The sequence below is a fragment of the Physeter macrocephalus genome, chromosome 5 (assembly GCF_002837175.3).
Source record: "Physeter macrocephalus isolate SW-GA chromosome 5, ASM283717v5, whole genome shotgun sequence".
In the NCBI taxonomy this organism is placed as follows: domain Eukaryota; kingdom Metazoa; phylum Chordata; class Mammalia; order Artiodactyla; family Physeteridae; genus Physeter; species Physeter macrocephalus.
The window spans coordinates 26,735,278-26,748,465 of NC_041218.1; positions in this window are offsets into that span (position 1 = coordinate 26,735,278).

Genomic DNA, 13,188 nt, shown 5'->3' on the forward strand with positions numbered 1-13,188 from the left:
ATTAATCATTTCAGTTTATGAGGCGGTGTCGCCTTCCCCTTTATTTAATATGTTTATAAATAATCATTCTCTAAAGGGACTATAAATAACCTCTATGTTTGTAAAGTTAAATAATATATACTACCAAATCTAAATTCCTGTGATTATGTCCCTGGAACCCTAAGGGATAATTATTTTTATAGCTTTCTTATTCTGACTTAAATATAAGTAAATGAATTAGATCAAAGCCCTGATTTCTATAAGAACTCCTGTTGGTTCTTATAGAAATACCATCCCTCAAGGTTCTCAAATCTGTCAACCTCCCCATTCACACAGCCACGGCCTTAAGTCTAGCTTTCATGTCTATCACCCAGTCCCCTTCCCCATTGTTTCCAGAATGCTTCTCTGTCCTCTGCAAGATGTTTTGAAGGATCCACTTCATTTGTAGAATTGGTTTTCACAGGAGGAATACACAACCTACTATAATCGCAAATTGTTTTAGGAGGGATTTGTATGTTTTTCAAGTGGATTTTCTTTAAAGGTAAATAACACTGGTCAGCTGAGTAAAGTCAGAGTTCCCTGATATGGCACCCAAGGTCCTTCTTGATATGACTTCAGCATTTCTCTTTAGTCTCATCTCCTACCGTCCGTACTGCAAATAACTCTAAACTGTCTACGGTTTCCCCCAAATATTGGTGCATCAAATACTGGTGTATTTAAACATGCCTTTCTTTTACCTGTAATATCCTCCATCTCCACTTCTCCCATCCTTCAATTACACTTCTCTGATCTTCACAGATAAAGTTTATCACTCCTCACTCCATCCATGTTTTAACATCTGCTGCTCTTACAACACAGAGATAAAAGTATGCTTATGTCCATCTTATCTGCTAGATAGGATCTTTTTGAGTATAGACATTGTGGATTTTATCTTATTCAACCAGCATAAGGCCAAGCATATTAAGTACACAATAAATATTTATTAAATTCAAGGAAAACCTTTCCCATAATGTTTGTCATGATATTCTCTGAAGCTTTAGAAGTCAAATTATAATTGAGGGTCCTTGAAAGATAATATGATATCAACCTTGAAAAAATATTTTCAACTCCTTACAAATTTTATAACATATAAATTCAGTGTAGTGAAGAAGAGATTTGAGGTTATAATGCCTGTATTCAAAATTCCTTATTCATGTCAGCAATGACTATGAAGCAGGCAGTGTGCTAGGTACTGAGATTGAAAGATGAATAAGGGTCACTAGAGGACTTCCCTGGTGGCGTAGTGGTTGAGAGTCCCCTGCTGATGCAGGGGATGCAGGTTCGTGCCCTGGTCCGGGAGGATCCCGTATGCCGAGATTGAAAGACGAATAAGGGTCACTAGAGGGCTTCCCTGGTGGCGTAGTGGTTGAGAGTCCACCTGCTGATGCAGGGGATGCAGGTTCGTGCCCTGGTCCGGGAGGATCCCGTATGCCGCGGAGCCTGCGCGTCCGGAGCCTGCGCTCTGCAACAGGAGAGGCCACAACAGTGACAGGCCCGCGTACCGCAAAAAAAAAAAAAAAAAAAAGAAAGGGTCACTAGAACCTTCAGTTCAAAAATATATCTGATTATGTATATTCATGAAGCCTACTCAGGCTTTTCTCAAACTTTTCTCAAATACTCATGAAAATAAAGGGAAAAATAATGGCTTGACATCATCAATTACTAAGATTAATAACAATCAATACCAGTTTCTGGAAGGAAATGAATGTGAACAGGTAATTTTCAAGGTTTTAGTTAATATTACACCGTGCCTTTGTTTCACGGTATACACTCAGCCTGCAGTAACATAGCATATGACTCAAGATTCTGAGAAATATTATTTTAGATCCAAATTCCCTACCTAGCCATAACAGGGAAGCCATGTCCAAAGGGAATTCCTGGCAGTGCTAGCTTATATCATCTTTTTAAAAAGAAAACAGTGTAAAGAGAGATTCTTGTTCCCAATATTTTCCAGGAAAAACAAGTGTCAGTATTTCTTCGGAATGCGATAACATGGGTCATGTGCCAATTTCAGAATCAGTCACTGTGGCCAAGAGAATAAATGAGGTAATTGGCCAGATTTAGGTTATATCTATGTGCCTGGAGGGAGAGCAGTAAGGGCCAAAGGTCATCCACACCTAAACCACACAGATTGAGAGTGGGCTCAAGTCAATGGTATAAAAAGAAAGAGAAAAAGATGCTGAAAATCGAAACAACGCAAGCCCCTTCTAGAATAAGAAGAGAGAAAACGTCCAAGTCAGTATTAATCTATGTTCTCCTTTCAGCATTATTCCTCCCTAAGAATGTGAAAACTATTGTAATACCGGGTACAGTAGATAGGGAAAATAGTGTCTTATAATAGTTATAAAAACAGGTTTAACCTCACAGACGCCATGGAAAGGCCTTGGAAACTCCCAGGGATCCATGAACTGCATTTTGAGAGCCACTGCTATGGATAATGCTTCTCAAATTTTGATGTCTATATTAATCTCTTGCAAATTCTGATGAACTGTAGATTGTGATTTAGTTGGTCTGGGATGAGGCCTAAGACTCTTCATTTCTAACAAACTTCCAGGCAATATTAATATGCTGCTGGTCCATGAATCACTCTTTGAGTAGCAAAACTTAAACAGTAAGGACATTATCAATTCACATGAAATCCGGAGACAGAGAATTCATGATTGGTTTACCATGTTGTTGTTTTCTCCCTATATATCTTTCTCTTTCTCTACACTGCCATCCACAATGTCAGTTTTGTTCTAAGACTGATTTCACCCTTCATCATGGGATGTCTTGTAAGAAGCATTTGAGCTTTATCCTTCCTCATTTATGTCCACCTGGTGAGAGCACTTCCCACCCTCAGTGAACCAAAGACTTGAGCTCATGTTCCTGACCTCTTAAAGCAGTTCCTGCAGCCAGAGAAAATGCCATGTGTGATTGGTTCAGAGGTGGGATACATGAGTCCTTCACTGTTTCGGGAGGAGATGGTTTATCCTAATTAACTGAAAAGTGAAATGGTGAGGTATAACATTGAGCCAACAAATTCTACTTCAGTTTAGCATAAAAAAATAAAGGGATGAATTGTATGACGTAAACATTAGGGAAAATGAAAAATAAATATGGAAATTACAACACCAAAAAAGAAGGAATAGGAAGGATGAAGAAATGACAGTGCTGAAGAAATAGATAATAATTAATTCCTATTAATAAAGTGCTGGAAAATGAAGAAGCAATGATTAAAATAATGGAGTTAGAACCTTTTTAATATTTAAGAAAAATGGGGTATAAAAATTCTCCAGTCAAAAAATCAGGAAAAGAGGGGAAATCACAGAAAATAAAAAATAAAAAGAGATGAGTGAGATTTATCTATTATAAACACAGACTTTCACATTACATTAAGATATTTTGCGTAACAGAAACTTTGTAAATAAAGCAACAGAAAGAGAGGGAACATGAAAAGAATAAAATGAAAATGTATGGCCAGTGTCACTGTCATAAACATATATATGTAAACATATACCTATAGTCATGAACATGTATATATGTAAGTATATATAGTCATAAAAATGTATATGTGTACAATTTTTCAGAAATGAAACATAAACCCAAAGTAATGAGTGGGTTGAAGCTGCAGTGATGCTGGGTATTCAAGCTAAAGCAGAAGGTGAGAGTAGAAAACATAATTCCTGTAGGATATGGGAAAATTAAAATTTTCCACAGTATATCTGGTAGCTAGAGTTAACAGAAAGGAAGATGAGAGGAAAGACTGCTGGAACTTGAGTCTGGACCTTTAAAAAAGGTCCAGAAAAGTTTGTGATTTTTTTACAAAGAGCCAAATAGTAAATATCTTAGGCTTTGCGGGTCTCTGTCACATATTATTTCTTCTGTTTTTGAACAACCCTTTAAAAACATAAAAATCATCCTTAGCTCAAAGGCCATGCAAAACAGCCTGCAATTGGCCTGCCAGCAGTAGTTTCTGGCCCGGCTTTATAAGAAGCTGTCAGCCTAGAAGAGGTGAGAGGACGGAGAAGCAGCCATGTGACCAGATACTAAGCCAAGTTGCCCCCATCCTGGAGGATGATCTGCACTAGCTCCAGTATCTCTTGTCACAGCACTTCTAGTTGCCCATCCAGCATCCCCACTCCCCTTCTTTCTTACTAAGATGTCCCCAATTTTCCTCAGCTAAAAAATATCCAATTAAAATAACTTGCCTTCTAAAATATAATATTAAACAAAAAATAAAATAAAATAAAATTACTTGCTTTCTCAGACTCCCTTGGAGGTAAAATAGTCACATACATATCACCAGCCAAGAAGATATATGGAAAGGGCTTAGTGGAATTTCCAGCAATTTTTAGACGGGTATAAGTATAGGAGACATGCTCCACTGACCTTCGCTCTTCTCACTTCCCTTTCATCCTCAATATCAAAAATGCATGTAGGTACAAGAGCTCTCTGGAGTCTTTGAGGATGAAAATCACATGGTAACAGTGGGGAAACTGAGGACTGGAGGAAGCTTGGACACATATGATATCAGGGGTAGCCTGCATCCAGATTTCTCTTTTGTGAGGAAAAAAAATGATCTTTATTTGACAAAACCATTGCAGTTGGCATGATCCATTGACCTTTTCTCTTTCCACTGATTCTGTTACAAAAGCCAAAAGCAATCATAACTGATGCATCATTGCAATACGGGTAGGGTGGGTTGAAACATTGTTATGAGACATTAGTAGGCTCTGGTCTGAAGCAAAGATCCAGGCAAAAGTAATAACAGTTTTCTGAATCCTCCAAAAGGAAAAGTGCAATTAAAAGAGGGGGAAGGGGATGAGAGGGACATATAGGTAGGGAAAGGGAGGAAAGGAGAGAAAAGGCTCAAAATGCAATCAAACTAGTCAGCATACAAAACTTAGAATGCTCATGAAGAAAGCCAGCCATCAGAATAAAAATCAGAACATGGATTTACTATATATTTTATTAGAAAAATCAGATAATAACTTTAAAAATAACAGTGTTTAGCTATTCACAGACATAAATGAAGACATAATATCCATGAAATGCAAATACAACTTGTGAAATGAGAAAAAGCAGAAATGACACAAAGACGTTCCAAAATGACATATAGTATGATAACACAGTTGTGAAAACACACAAGGTGATATATTCATTGTAAATAAGTACATGCGAAGTAATGGTATGAATTATATATAGGACTGATAAATAAATTCAAGTGAGTTGCTATATCTGGGAGAAGGGGAGAAAGGAAAATGTGATTGACAAATTGACAAGTGGTCTATTGAGATTTCAGTAGTATGTTATATGTTATATGTTATTTCACTTAAAAAATTTTAAATCAAGAATACAGGAATGTTTAGAATTGATAGAGCTTGCTCAAGCATACTTGAGAGTAAAGTTTTCTGTATATTTCAAATATATAGTAAGTTACTATAATGGTGGATACATGTCATTGTACATTTTTCCAAACCTATAGAATGTGCAACACCAAGAGTGAACCATAATTTAAATAAACTATGGACTTTGGGTGATTATGTGTCAATGTAGGTTTATCAGTTGTAATAAATGTTCCGCTCTGCTGGGGGATGTTGGTAATAGGGGAGGTTATACCTGTGTGGAGGCAGGGCATAAATGGGAAATCTCTCTATCTTCCTCTCAATTTTACTGTGTACCTAAAACTGCTCTAAAACAATAAAGCCTTTAAATATATGTGATATTTTAAAAGAAAAGATATTCTAGGATAAAAAACAAATAAAAGGCAATATCTATATTGCTTTTTCACAATATTTACATCAGAAAAATAGAATTAAAAGTAAAACACATTAAAAGAAATGAAATATATTTCATGTTGATATAGGGATTAATACCCCAAAAGAATATAGTAGTCACAAATGTGGATATACTTAACAACCTAGCTTCAAAACTTATTGAAAAAAGTGGTGGCACTACAGACAGAAATTGAAAATCCCACAATCACAGTGGGAGAAATTAACACACTGCTCAGATGTGAACAAACCAAGTAAACAAAACTAAATGAGGATACAGATTTCTTGAGTAATACGAATAACAAAATATTATCATAAATGTGTAGAAATCTGCAAGTAAAAGCAGGATTAACATATACATATAAACATTTATATTTTTAGACATCGACCATGTATTTGGTCTTAAAAATTGCCACATGATTAATGAATGTGAAAATATATTTGATCGCCATAGTAATTTACAAATCTCAGAAATGCATATTAAAATAATAATGATATCATCAAGTGCTAGAAAGATTATGAAGAAATGGGTACTTTTACTCACTGATGATAGCAGTGGAGAATTATAAAAAAGCAACTTTGCAATGCATTTTAACAGTGTCTATAATAACTAAAATGTACACATTCCGTGATTATTCAGTTAAACTTTTAGGTATTTATATTAACAAAACACTTTTGCATCCACATAATGAGATATTTGTTGCAGCATACGAAAAAACAAGCAATTTTACTAACATTTTCACTGGTAGAGAAATTGTAAATAAAATACAATATATACAACAGTTTTAAAAGTGAGTTAGATCTACATGGAGCATGGACTTAACCCAAAATATATTGTGTGAGAAGAGCGTGACCAAATTATAGGTATAAATCCCTTATTGTAAACATGCATTAAGTAAATGATTCTATATATTTTCTCTAGTATATCACAACAGGTGCATTCATAACATTCATTACATCTGGGAAGGAAGTAGATGACCAAGTAGGTTATAAAATTTCCAGTTTTCTCATTTTTAAGAGTATATTCATGCCATAACCTGTTGTTAAATCCATTTTTACATCAATATCTAAGACATATTCCTGCCTAAATAGTTGACCCTGAATCTAATAAGTCTTTAGAGCCAACTGCCAATTACAGGAAATATAAGACAAAAAAGAACAAGTTAAATGAACCACAAAGAAACAAACAAAAATCCAGAATCCAGTTGCTGAAAGCAACTGATTCCGTTTTTACAACAAGCCAATGGAATAAAAGGAGAAAAAGGGTGGGTGGGAGTTGGGGGAAGTAGGGTAGTGGGAAGAACTGATCTAGATTTTTCAAGAATCTTAAGAAACAACATTAATTTGACATATTCCTGTTAATTAAAACAAATTAGAGTAAAAAGACATTTTAGTGAGTCATAGAAATTTGAATATGGATAGTAGCAACAATAACAAAAGGGATAGATAAGGCAAATATGATAAATCTTGATCAGTGTAGAGTTTTACATAATAAAAACTTGAAAATTGTACCGAACGTCTAAAACAAAACTTGAATAAAGAATTTCATGTTCCTAGCTACAAAAGTAAGATATTATAAAGATGTTGATTCTTTCTACAATAATGCCATTCCTGTAAATATCCCAAAGGACTCTTTATCAAACTTGACAAAAATGATAGTAATTTTTTTTTCTGAAAGAATACTATAATGGAATAATATAATAAAGTAATATAAATGGAAGAAAATAACATAATTTTGAAAACCACATCAAATAATAACAATCTTAAACTTCCAGATATTATAAAATTATAGTAAATAAACTGTAAAGGGCATACATATAGAGAAACATTAATGGAACAGATAGAAAGTACAGAAACAGATTTCCTTAGCATTTTTCTAAAGTGGCATTTCTAATCCTTAGTATAAGATTGGATGATTAAACAACTCTTTTTGTAATACCTGGTCAAATTGTTAAGAAATGGTTAAGTTAAATCCCTTTCTTATACTATTTAGAGGAACAAATTCCAAAGACTTTCCAGTAAATTAAAAATACCCCCAAAATCTAGACATTACAAACAGAGGAAATTTAATACGGAGAATTGGTTTTTCCTATGCTGAAAAGCCATAAAGGTAATGCAAAGCGTAGCAGAAGCGGGAAGCTTTTATTACTCCTTTGTGATTGAAGGACAAAGGGTAGTAGCAGTATTACCAGGGCCCAGGATCAAATATAAAGGAGAAAAATACCAAGAAAATTTTGTTGTGTTAACTAAAACAGCAATTGTAAACTTTCATATAGCTTTTTAAAACTTTTTTTTCATTTATAAATCATAAAAATAATTTAAGAGACAATAAGATGGGAAATTTGTGCAGCATATACAATGAATTTAATATACAAGTAACTTTAAAGATAATTTGCAGAAGAAGAAATGTAAATAACATTTTTAATGTTCAACTTTATGTACTAGAAATAAAATAAGCCAAATGAAACCAGAGTTTAACCTGTAGTAGCTTGATAAATATCTAGCTGATTTAAAATCAATAAGCAAAAAAAAAAAAAAAAAAAAGAATGTAGACCATATGTTATTTTTGCAATAGTAGATGTACTTTTAGTTTTAAGGTTATAAATTTATTTACTCCTAGCAGAATATTGAAAGGGGTGAACTTCAAGCCCACTTTGTAAATATTACATTTGTGAAAATAGCATCTAATGTATAAAGGTAGTTAGAGTTGTTGTATAAGCATATGAATGGACTGGGGAAATATCTTTAATAATAGAAAGAAAATATCAAATAAAATTATAATTCTAAGGGTTGGATAAAAAGATTTTGAAGAATTTTCAGCTTAGTTGGAATTCTTACCACGTAAAAGTACTAAATCTGTGCCTGTTGTGAAAAGCAAAATATGTTTTTACGTTGTTTAAAATACCAATCAGAGTTCTTGACTGTAAACAAGAGAGTAGAGCTCTGGCCAACCTAAAGAGAGGAGGAATTTGTAAAAGGACTTAGAGATAGCCCCCAGAATCTGTTGGTATGCAGATAAGCAAGCTTGGAAAATAAGTAAAATCATGAGAGATCAAGGAGCACAGCAACTGGTTGCTTGGTGCCTTCCTGCTGCTCACTGCTACGACTGAACATTCACTTCTGTAACATTGGCCTCTCAGTACAGAGCCAGTACTCACGGTGTCACCTTCTTTGCCTCACAACCTCAAAGTTAAGTATCTTTATCTGTAGTATGAGTACAGTGGAGCTAGATCTGAAGCCTGTGCTTAACTGCCAGGGAGCCAGGAGTAGAACTATTTATTCCACTTTAATTTCTATGAATAAAGCCTTGCTTTCTATCTAGTTTCGAATCCTCCCAAATTGAAAAGGTATTTGAATGCTGGGTAGGCAAATATGGAAAACACTCAATGAAATTCACAGCTTTGGCTACCCAATGTACCCAATATACCTACATGCTCTCCTAGCCAAAGTCTCAACAGTTCCTACGTCCAGTTCTAGATTCAGTTTTTCTAGGTGGTGCCTATGCGTTTTTAGTACTTTCGGGATAGTGATTAGAAAGCTTTCAGGGTAGTGATCATATCTTCATTCCCAAGATCTAAACCATTAGTGGTTTTGCTTTAGAGGGTTGCAGCAGTCTTTCCTTAACTCCTCTCATTGGTCATTGCAAGTACCATGAAGGCGTCCCAGGGAATCAGATGAGTTTTGTCCATCCCCTCCCTGTTTCTACTATTTTCTCTTAATAGCCTAGGTCAACACTTCAGCAGTAGTAACATTCTTCTTTTTACCAGTGGCAATGGCACCAGTAAGTCTATTTAATCCAAAATACGTAAATATTCTATTGAGCAATGATAGAAGCTGTCTGGTGTAATTAACCTGCCACTAGGTAGCTGGTTGGACCACTAAAATATGGTGCTTTTTAAGAACCCGTACAGTATCCTGATCTGCCATAAGCTATTTGAGCACCGTTGGACCTATTGGGTCATAAGGGCTAAGAAGTAGAACTGCTTATGCAGTACACTTCTCCTGGTCTTGGTCCCACTAAAGGTGAGTAACCTTTCAAATCACCTGTTATATAATTTAGGTGAGCACACACACACGGTAAACTAGAAGCCCTATTAACCCATCTCCACTTTTTACCTACTTGCTCCTATGTATACATATACTTTTGTGCCCACTAGTTGAGTTGTTATCTGCTTGCCAAAATTCCATTGTATTTGTTCCAATACCTGTTTGTGTATGTTGTCTTTCTATCTAAAATTGCTTAAGTTAATCAACTATTAAGTAAACTAGTGAAACATGAATGTGAAAAGAAAGTTGATTCTTTAAAAACTAAGTTGAATGTATGGAAAGACTCAGTAAAATTAAATTCTTTAAAATTATGATCAAGTAGGTACAAGACAACAGTAAAAAGTAGGGAAAATCTATGTCTGTAAAGATCCAGGCACTTAAATTTTTTTGCAAGTACTTTGAAGTTCTCAGCCAGTTTAAAAGGTTTAACTTGAATGTGGTTATTTAAAAAGCACAGTAGTAATCTAAACAGAGAAAAAAAAAAAAACAACAGCCTTTCTTTACACAAAGGAAGCTTTTGTCCTATATCAAAATATTGATAACTGTACTTTTAATATTTATTTATTGAATTTTTGCCTTTTTGAATTACACAAAGCTATATTCTGTCATCAAAATAACAAGTGATCTAACAAGTATTATTCCTCTTTCTTACAGTAAGTGATACATGATGAAGCAACTTACCCTTTGGAGAGGACATCTATCCTGTTCATTGGTCCCCCAGAAGCTCCACTGAGCTTGCAGAGACATATTTTCATGGGATTTATTTCCTACCCTTTGTTATGTACTTGTCCTACGTGGGCATTGAAGGTACAAGCAACATCTGGCTTTCCCTGTTTTGTTAGTGGGCCATCAGTGGGCCAAAGTGATAATTTATGGGCTGATGAGATAATCAAGATTCGTATAGGCTCTGGCTCTATTTAGCATGAATCCTTAAGATAAGACTGTGAATTTCTATTACTGTCTCTTCTTATTGTAAACAAACTTTTCCTGGAGTTTTCAGCTACATTGAGCAAGACAAAACATCATTTCCAAGGTTAAATTCTGCTTACCATTTAGCAGAGGTGCTAATAATTTCTTCAGTAAGGATTTGTATAAGGACAATTTGATGAGCAAGTGACTACACTTGTGATAACCCATTAACATCCTCCAAAATGTACCCATCTTCTGCACTTGCCAAGCCAGATGGTGAAATAAGGGTATGATAAGAATCACCAAAATTGCAACTTACAATTATTGATACTACTTCTAATATACTGTTTTCGCAAAGAAAAGCTCTAGGATCTTCCCTTGCTCCACACTGTCCCTTTCTCCTTAAGTCAGGGAACCAATGTGAGGAGTTTGTCAGTTGCTGAACGTTCTGATATTGACCTTCGAGATTCACTTTCCATCCTTTCCCTCCCTGATCTCTGTCCCAGGAGGCTGACCTGTATGAATTACATCATGGACTTCTGAGTCCTCTGATGTATGGTTGGTTTTAGCCAGCAAGGATTCTTTGCAGGGGAGTGAAGTCAGTGTATTTCTTTTCCTGTTTCCACTTCAGTGAGTTAAAGTCATGCTAGCTGGATCCCTTGATAGAAAGTTGCTGTTCTCAAGGCAGCCATGTCTGAATTCCTATCTTCAGTTTCTGATGACCTTTCCCTCCCCTTATACCTTTGGGCCTAGGGATGGTATTGACCACACTGTTGCTAGCCTTAGTTTCCCTCACTATCCTATGTGGGCTTTTTCCTTCCTTCCTATGCCTTTGAAATTAGCCCCTTTGTTTAAAAAACAAACTAACAAATAAATTAAAATATCTAGAGGTATCCTAATTTGAGTGTTCTGTTTGCTCTTGGTGCTCAAAAAGTTCAGGGCATGTATAATCCACTCACCCACCCATTCCCCCCAAAAAAGCAGAGAAATGGGTTCTGCATTCTACTAGGTTTAACATATATTTGGACTAAGGTCAATACTCACTTTGTTGCCTTATCTCTACAGGCTCCTACTGAAAATCTCTGTGGCATTCCTGCTCATTTGGGATAAAATCAAGTGTCCAATGTCACCAAAGATTCTGAGTATTTTTCTTTCCCCACCATTTCCCTGGATATGGCCACAGGTCCCTGTGTGGAAGGCTAGGAGGGAAACTCATAATACATACTTGTTATTATTGCAACATCCCCTTTATTAAATAAGGAGCTGCCCATTAATTTCAGTTATGATTCCATCATTAATTAGCTACCACCAACAGTTTGTAAGCTAGGTAATCCTAACTGCTACATACGTGCTGCTTTCTTTTGGGCCATCCATACTTACTTTGCCTCTGTTGGTTAACTTTCTCTTTGTTATTCACAACCTGTGGGTACTGAAATTCTCATAGAAATTAGGGAGTCCTTTTCATCTGCAGTGTCTCTCGTGGAGACAAAAATCTACCATTTGGCTGATTTTTGCTTCACTCTTTTCTTCAGGCTAACCTATGGTAGCTTTGATATTTAGCTGTTTCATCTTTTTTTTTTTTACATCTTTATTGGAATATAATTGCTTTACAACGGTGTGTTACTTTCTGCTTTATAAAAAAGTGAATTAGTTATACATATACATATATCCCCATCTCTCTTCCCTCTCGCGTCTCCCTCCCTCGCACCCTCCCTATCCCACCCCTCTAGGTGGTCACAAAGCACAGAGGTGATCTCCCTGTGCTATGCGGCAGCTTCCCACTAGATACATAGTAAAATAGTTATCTATTTTACATTTGGTAGGGTATACATGTCCATGCCACTCTCACGTTGTCCCAGCTTACCCTTCCCCCACCCCGTGTCCTCAAGTCTATTCTCTAGTAAGTCTGCGTCTTTATTCCCGTCTTGCCCCTAGGTTCTTCATGACCATTAATTTTTTCTTTTTTTAGATTCCATATATATGTGTTAGCATACGGTATTTGTTTTTCTCTTTCTGACTTACTTCACTCTGTATGACAGACTCTAGGTCCATCCCCCTCACTACAAATAACTCAATTTCATTTCTTTTTATGGCTGAGTAATATTCCATTGTATAGAGGTGCCGTATCTTTTTTTTTTTTAACATCTTTATTGAAGTATACTTGCTTTACAGTGGTGTGTTAGTTTCTGCTTTACAACAAAGTGCTTCCATGCCCTGGCTATTGTAAATAGAGCTGCAATGAACATTGTGGTATGTGAATCTTTTTGAATTATAGTTTTCTCAGGGTATATGACCACTAGTGGGATTGCTGGGTCGTATGGTAGTTCTATTTTTAGTTTTTTAAGGAAGCTCCATACTGTTCTCCATAGTGGCTGTATCAATTTACATTCCCACCAACAGTGCAAGAGGGTTCCCTTTTCTCCACACCTTCTCCAGCATTTATTGTTTGTAGATTTTT